At 23.4% G+C, this 8,955-nt stretch overlaps 1 long non-coding RNA gene across 1 annotated transcript; it reads right to left on the reverse strand.

Moving 5' to 3' along the window:
• Nucleotides 1-1,899: 1,899 nt before the first annotated feature.
• LOC128282493 (uncharacterized) lies at nt 1,900-4,196 on the reverse strand. Its single transcript, XR_008272771.1, has 2 exons — nt 3,829-4,196; nt 1,900-2,453 (listed from the first exon to the last, which is right to left on the reverse strand). It is a non-coding gene; the product is annotated as an uncharacterized LOC128282493 (long non-coding RNA).
• Nucleotides 4,197-8,955: the final 4,759 nt, after the last annotated feature.

Here is an 8,955-nt window from a genome sequence, read left to right on the forward strand (position 1 = left end):
CGGTTGAGAAACTAATACAAGTACCGATCGATGTGACATTATTTATTGAATGTGAAAGAAAAAATTGAAAATAAATTATAAGGATTAAGAAAATGACAACTGACCCTTAAAATAGATTTTTAAAAAAATTAAAATAATGACACATGTACATAATCAGTAACACTGATTGTGGACATAAAAGAAATTATTGTTAATACATCAACGAGAAATATATAAAAATAAAATTTATTTTGATAAACTTTTTGACTCAACAATTAGACAATCATACATTGATGACATTGTTTTACCACTAAGTTCATTTAAAATTCATAATTAAGGACGATGGCTTTGATAGGTTTCATGATTGCTTTACTACTATTAATTCTTTGAACGCTTGATTAATTAATTATAGTAAGTTTACCTAATAGAGTTGGCTAAAACAAAGTGAAACCCAAAGGATGGAGGAAGAAAAAGAGTTTGCTCTTTATACTTTTAATTGAATATAGCATGGCTACCTTTTAAACTTTCATTATTATGTTATTTAGCTATAATTATTTATTTATATTAAAATATAATGTAAAAATTCTAATGTTTTCATACATTTTATACATTTGAAATTTAACTCCTTTTTTTTCAAGAATATAGTTTTAGAATTACAACTTCAGGTTCAATTGTTATTATCATTAAAAAAAATTATTAAATTATTTGGTATGACATTTTGAATTTTTTAAAAATTACTTAATAGCCATATAGCAATAAAAACAACGTTAAAAATATTTATTAAGATTTTTCTTAGAAACGTTAATTGAAACTCGTCATGATAAAATAATATTTTTTACTTGAATAATGTCATTAACATTTTAATTGAAAAAAGTGGTGCAAACTTAAAAGAAATGAGAAGTCACATATTAGTTTTAAGGCCTTTAAGGGACTTAAATTGTATATAATTAAATAATGTTTTAATAAAAAATTAATGATATTAATTATTTAGATTAATCAATAACATAAATTAATATATAGAAACATATTAAAAAAACTGTAAAATATAAAAAGAAAAGATGGTGGGTGTATGTGAACAAACTTTTATATATAATTATATAGATTATATGTCCATTCATGTCGCCAAAGATTGATCTTTGAAAGCAAAATAAATAACTAAGATGGATAAGGGTCAAAATCCTTTGATTCAAATTGGTTCAACGGAGGTAGTTGAGGGCACATGCCTCCCTCCATTTCTAAGATGCCAAGAATTTGAAAACTTAGACCATGTTTAGTTCACTGTAATGGAATAGAACTGTTATAAAATAAAATTGTAATGGAACAAAACTGTAATAGTAATCAATTATTTGGTTGAATGGAATGGAATAAAACTGTAATAATATTTTTGTGCTTAGTTGAATGGAATAGAATTGTAATAGCATAAAAAAAAGTTAAAATAACCATAGTACCCTTAGCAGATATTTTTAAAAGATGATTATTGTTATTAAATCTTAATAGATTATTATTAAATATAATTTAACAATAATATATAATTTAATAATATTCTTAATATAAAATTATTAAAATATGAATTACTAAAATAATAATATATAATATTACAAAAACTAATTATGACGTACTTTATTATTTTTAAAATATAATGCATATTTAATGTATTAGAATATCATTAGTGAAACAAATAATTTAGCATATATGTCATCATCTATATGTTAATTAAAGAATAATTTAAAAGAGGAATTTAAAGAATATTTTGTGTCAAATATTTTTACTCATAGACAGATGTTGAAATACAACAAAAGAACTAATGAAATTGTTATGTTATATATATATATATATATTACATATTTTCATTAATTTATTTATGCTGCTAGACGTGTATAATATAAGAATCTTATGTAAAAGTAAAATGAATAATATAGATTTAATGTATGTAATCACAAACTCTTAAGCAACTTCATTTTTACATGTGCCAAACTTTACAAAGAATACTGATTGAAAGTATCTATTCACAAAGAATAGCATTAAGGTTCCTTTAAAATACTGATTGAGAGTATTTTATAGAATCAAATACGTTAATACAAGGCTATTTTAATATAATACATATTAATGGAAAATTATTGAACATATAAAGCTTCCCTACATCAATGAATGTATTTTAGAAGCTGGAAAACACAAAGCAAGAATACCAATAGACTAAATTTCACGCAACCATTAGCTCCTCTTCTTGAAAATTTGTAAAGCTTTTGTAGCTACAATCAATGGAAACTCAGTCTCCCATTTATCCAATGCTCCATAAACTGTCTCTTTTTCATTGGGAACTTGAGAAACCTATTTTTACATATACAGTGCATATCTTTATCTTTAAATACTAATTATATACTATAACTAAAAACTATACTCAATATAGAGAATGTTATATAAAGCTTCTTGTAATCTGAAATTTTGCATATTAGAGAATACTCTATGGTGAAGACCTGGAAAAAGAACAAAAGATAAAGATATTAACTTCAGATGGCATGGTAATATGAAACATGAAAAGTTAGTTTCATCTAATAACCAATAGAGGCAAAATTATTAATACATTATGTAAGTTGTATTATATGTGCAGTCAAAGATTTCATTTCCCATCTCTCTGAAAAGAAAGGGATTTCACATTACGTACAACTATTTGATCCTAACCATCTTGAATGTTTGTGTCACAAAGGATATCAGAATTGCATACAATTAGTACAAAGAGAAAAAAGAACATAGAAGACGAGTGAGGGTTTCAACCTGAGAAGCATGCAAGTAAAATCTAACTCATTTCTTTTTTCTAGAAAAAAAGAGAAGGATAGTTCTTTATTGTCACTGATATGAGCAATCATAAAAGTTTCTGGAAGGTTAATTGTATCATAATCACAACAAGAGTTTATTCCAAGTTTGGACGAACATGATAGACGTCTTGTGTATTGACTTGATTTTAGCACATTGCAAAAGTTTGTGATGGTAAAAAAATCAACCTGAATCATATTTGAGAGTGCATGTATTTTTGTTTGTAATGTGCTATACATTACTCCCTCTAAGCCAGAATCTAAGTTATCAATGAAAGAAGCATTGAATGTTTTAATTTAAGTAAAGAACACAACATTGAACCAAAAATAAAAATAAATAGAGAAAAAACAATAGCACAACAAGTTTACAGGTTAGATAGTATGTATTTACAGATGGAAGGGAAAAAGAAAAACATTTGGAACAAGAGGAGTGTTTTTGTCCTTCTGGATTTCAGCAACAACACCTTTAATTTCCATTCATATGATACCCATGAATGGTTAGCCCCAAAAACTCTCTTTAACACTAGCAAAACGAAACATAGCCTACAATGATATCTATACGCATTTTTCATTACAAACATGAAATGCTATTGAACTTCAAACCCAAAACAAACAATAAAAAACCAACATAAAAAATTAAACTTACCAAAAAAAAAGCCCCAAATCAAGAGAAGAATCCAAAGGGTATTCAACAGATTTATGTAAACAAAGCATACCCAGACAGGCAATTCAATAGATTATCGACTAAAGATCATGACTTTGGGTATTTAATTTAACAAAGCCAAAACATAAACTACTTGAAAGGGAAAGAACTTGATCATCTAAGTTCAACTTCTTGTTTGCAGCTTAGGAAAGTAGAAATGAATTTTAATGTAGATAAACAAATAGGGTTTTGATTTACATGAAAAACAATATCAAAGCATAGGTAGAAAAGGTAAACTCACTGAAAGGCTGGCAGGATAGAAATTCAAATCCAATATTTTAGAGATCTTGTTTATTAAAAAAAACCAGAAATGATCCCGAAAGGAAGAAGACTAACAACAATAGCTGATAATTGATCAGAGCCTTGTCGTTCCCACAATCGTTGGGATGCACAATGGGAGACATGCACATTTCATTGGAAAGCTTTGCTTCGACATCGATTTCTCCATATTTTCCACCACACGCAAATCCGCCACACCCAAAATCCAAAACCAGAGAGTCTTCTATGCATTTTATACAAAACCCAAGAAGATCTCTTACTATTGTTACCAGAATGATGAGTGGAGGTAGTAGTAGATTTTTGTTTGAAATAAAGGAAAAGCTATTACGAAAGGCATTGAATAGGCATTCAGAGCCCGACCCTCAGAATGTATATGCAATGTTTACGCGTAATAGAGCCCGTACGGAATAGCAATTTGGCGGTCAAATTTCAACCAAACAAATGTGTCCTTGTAGCGTGTGGAATAGAGACAGAATGGAATGGCCTTAAATTTTAAAATCAAACATGCCCTTAGTGTATCGTTAAAAAATGTTAAAATCATATTCGATTCCTAAATTTTTTAAATTAATTTTATTATGATCTGAAAGTAATTTTAAGTTATATTTTGGTCCTTTTTATTTTGATATTTTGCATGTCGAAGTTGTAACATCCCAAAAATTAGTGGATTAATGTAATTTTTTTCAACTCGGGTCTATCGTCTAGGCCAGTCTGGGGTGGTTATAGAAGTTGCATCAACCCTTAAGAATATAAAGTATAATTTATTATTAGCTTAATTGTATCTAAAATTTTAATTAATACATTTACATTCGTTATTTTATTAATATTTTCTTTTATTCTCATAAGAAAAAATAGAAAAGTAAATTATTACTATATTTAATACAAATTGAATGCTACTTATCTTTCTTTCTTTTTAAAGTAATTATGCCTTTGTTTTATAATATTAAATGATTTTATGCATATATTAATTATTTTATAAGTTTATAGAATTAACACTTATAAATATTATAGATATACAATCAAAAACATGATTTTAATATTTGAAAAACGAAAAAATATATTTTATTGATTATTATATAGTATATATTTAATCAGTATATACCATTATCACGGTACATGTTTATGCGGATATTCTTTTAATTGATACATAGACAAGTAATTCAAAAGCTAAATAAAAAATTTACAGTAGATTACAATTTTTATTTAAAATTTTATATTTTATAAAAAATTAAATTCTATAAAATTTTAAAATAAAATTAAAATCTCTTACTGAATATATTATAAAAGTCATGGTAATCATTTTTGAATGGTTAGTACAATATTTTTATCTAATAATTAATTACTTAAAAGCATCCATTTAAATTAAAATTAAAATTTTAAACCAGACTTCACTATTTACCTTTATTATCCAATAATTAAATGATTAAGAATATATTAGAATTTATTGACAACAAAATTATCAAAAATTCAATAAAATAAAATAAAAATATCAAATTCAAATGTAAAAAATTCATATATATATTTTAAAAGAATTATCTTTTAAACCAAACCATTTCTCTATTTATTAAATTTTCAAAAAACAAGAAAGAAAAGAAACATAACCTCTAACATTTTTCAAAATTTATGTTGAAAAATTCATCTACTTACTTAACATTTAGATATTTTCAAAATATTTTAAATTTTTTAATAAAAATTATTTTAAAATTAAAATGTATATAACCAGTTTCATTTTAAATTTCAATGTTATATTTTGTTTATCTAAACTACACTATTAAATTTAAAATTTTAAAATTATTTTTATAGAACCTAAATAATGTACATTACTTTAAAATATACATATTTTTAATATAATCCTAGGCAATGAACGGATATTAAAAATTTTATTTTTAAAATAAAATATACGTAATCAATTTCATTTTAAATTTCTAAGTTATCTGTTACCTATCTAAAAATGCAGTATCAAATTTAAAAATATTCTTTATATATCCTAAATGATGAAAGGATATTAATTAATTTTAAATTAATTATATTAAATTTTTATATATCTTAATTAACGAACATATTTTATATTTTATATTTTAAGACTGAAAACTAAATATTAATGTAATCTCTATAACTCGACCCAAACGTTTTGGCCGAATCATGGAAGTCAAACTAGCCGCTGAAATGGCCTATAAAGATGTTCAGATTTCGGAAAAGCCAAAAAAGCTCATTTTGAAAGGGATTCAAATTTTACAATTCTCAATTTTAATTCAAATAGTCTAAAACATTTACTCAGGGAACAATTTTAATAACTCGAGCATGAAATATGTTTAAATTACTGAGTTTCTAATCTCCCTAAAGAGTATCGATAGCAGATAGAAAAGTATCAATACTTATTTAAGTTTCCATACGATTTGGGTATTTTGCCAATTTTGAAATTTATTAAACATGACCAATCGGTATCAATAATTTTATAAGTATCAATATCAATTTGACATTTTATTTGTTTTCAAAATTGATTTATATGATCAAGAATCAATTTCATTTTAAATTTTAAAATTAACTGTTGCTTATCTAAAAATGCAATATCAAATTTAAAAATATTATTTTATATATCCTAAAAATGAATGGATATTAATTAATTTTAAATTAATTATATATTTTTACATATCTTAATTAATGAACGGATTTGAAATTTTATATTTTAAGATTAAAAATAAATATTAAAATTAAAATTTAAAAATCATCATAGAATTTAAAATATACATAATCAATTTCATTTCAAATTTCAAATTTCAAAATTATTTTTAGTTATCTGAAAATGCAAATCTCAAATTTAAATTTTAGAATTTATTTTTTATATCCTAAATAATGAACGAGTACTTATACATTTTATCTAATTGATGTAAGTATTTATCTAATTTAATATAATAATTGAATTTTTAAATTAATTATCATTTGATTTTCAGTTTATGAGTAAGTAATTTTAAATTTTTAAAATTTCATGTTAATATATCATCTTAAAATTAATATATATATATATATATATAATTTAAGAAATAAATTTAATTTTTAAAATTTATTATCATTATATTTTTAAAAATATACTGTTATTATTTCAAATTAAGAGATAAATTTAATATTAAATCCTGATTATCGTTATCAATCCTAATTATACAATCAAAAACTTTATGTAGCGACGTAAAAATTTAGCTTGGTCGCTAATTGTGGCGATTTAGTAAAAACTTGAAAATTGAAGTTTGATTTGAAGTAAAAAATGGAGTCGCTACCGATCCTTTTTATAGGTGTGATCGGACACCTAATAAATCATCTTTTCGAAAAGAAAATTTATTCTCGAACAAAAACGAAGGCTAAATTTAGGTCTACGTGAGAACCAGAGTAAAGTAGGGTTCGGGAGTCAGTTACGCGCGAGGAAGGTATTAGCACCCTCGCGACGCCCAAAATTGGTATCTCGTAAAACATTTGTTTTCTTGATTTTCAAAAATATGAGTTCAATGTAATATTTAGTCGTGATCCGATTGAAAGGACGAGAAATTTTAGTTTTTTCAGTTTTTAGAAGGACATACAGTTTTAACACGAGTCAATTGATGTTCACCCAACATAGCGATGAAATTCGATGACTTAATGTTAAATCGGTACGTTGCCTTGATTACTGAAATTAATTAGAAAGCAAGAATATGATTTTCGACGTAATGCAAAGCAAAATTGATATGGAATAAACACAAATAAATGGAAGAGCTAGAAATATATCGAAGCAAATGTAAGTGTGACAATAATATTACAAACAATAAAGATATATGTAATACTAGAATTAAATATGAAATGGAAACCATGAATGTATATACATGATAATGATATTAAGAACATATATGTAAAACATGTATATATATATATATGTATATAAATAGTAATGATGTTAGAAGTATACTACATATAGTGTTTGAAGAATATACTTAAGATAGTAAAAATATAACTTGAAATGTTAAAATATATACATAATATTTACATATATATGTATAAAATAAATATTGAAAAATGTATGCACATAAGAAATATATACACCAATATATTTAATAATAATATTAAAATGCAAAAGAAAGAAACAAGTAATACAAAATATTGAAATGAAAACTACTATATATACATATACACGTATATAATGAAATATATAATAGTATTAATAACAACAATAAAGATTATACAAAGGTACATACATGAAATAGCATGAGAAATATATATAATAAAATATACATACGCGTATCACAATACATGCATAACAATAAAAATAACAGTACATCGTTAGAAGATACATATGTACATTAGCAATGATAATAATGTGATGGAAAGACACTTATGGACACTATTATATATTAAAGGAATACATGATAATATTAACAACACATACATAATATATCGTACATAATATACAAAATGAACATATACAATATACATTATAAACATTAATAACATAAAATTATATACATTAACGATACGACATAAATATATACATACATTTTAAAAATAAAGGCATATTAATATTAGAATAAAATAATAGGTATAAAATGAATAATATGATATCTGAAAACAACACTATATGAAAAGTATATATATATATACATGTAATAAAATATACGTGCTAATGTTAATAATAAATGTAACAGAATAAATAAGATAATAATATATACGTGAGGTGATATGAAAAGATATATATATATATATATATATATATATATAATAGCGTTCAAGAATATTGAAAATATGTACATAAGATGACATATAAATAATTTGAATAACAATATTGAAAAATATATATATATATGAATAAAAATATATATATATATGCAGCACATGTTAAAAGAATACATATAATATACATATATTTCAAAGAAGATAATAATAATAATAATAAAAGAATAACTATTAATATGTTGCATAGTGTATATATATATATATATAAATAATAATGGTGTTAGGAATATACTATAATAGTTTAAAGATACATAACTAATAATATTAATGTGTGTACATAATAATATATAAAAGTATGGTATTAAACATATATATAACGTATATGATACATAAATATATTAAATTCACATACATAGACATAATACAAAAATATTAAAATAAAGTAGAAAGTGATACTATATACAAATATATAAGTATGCATATATAATAAAATAT

The sequence above is a fragment of the Gossypium arboreum genome, chromosome 10, assembly GCF_025698485.1.
Source record: "Gossypium arboreum isolate Shixiya-1 chromosome 10, ASM2569848v2, whole genome shotgun sequence".
Classification (NCBI taxonomy): domain Eukaryota; kingdom Viridiplantae; phylum Streptophyta; class Magnoliopsida; order Malvales; family Malvaceae; genus Gossypium; species Gossypium arboreum.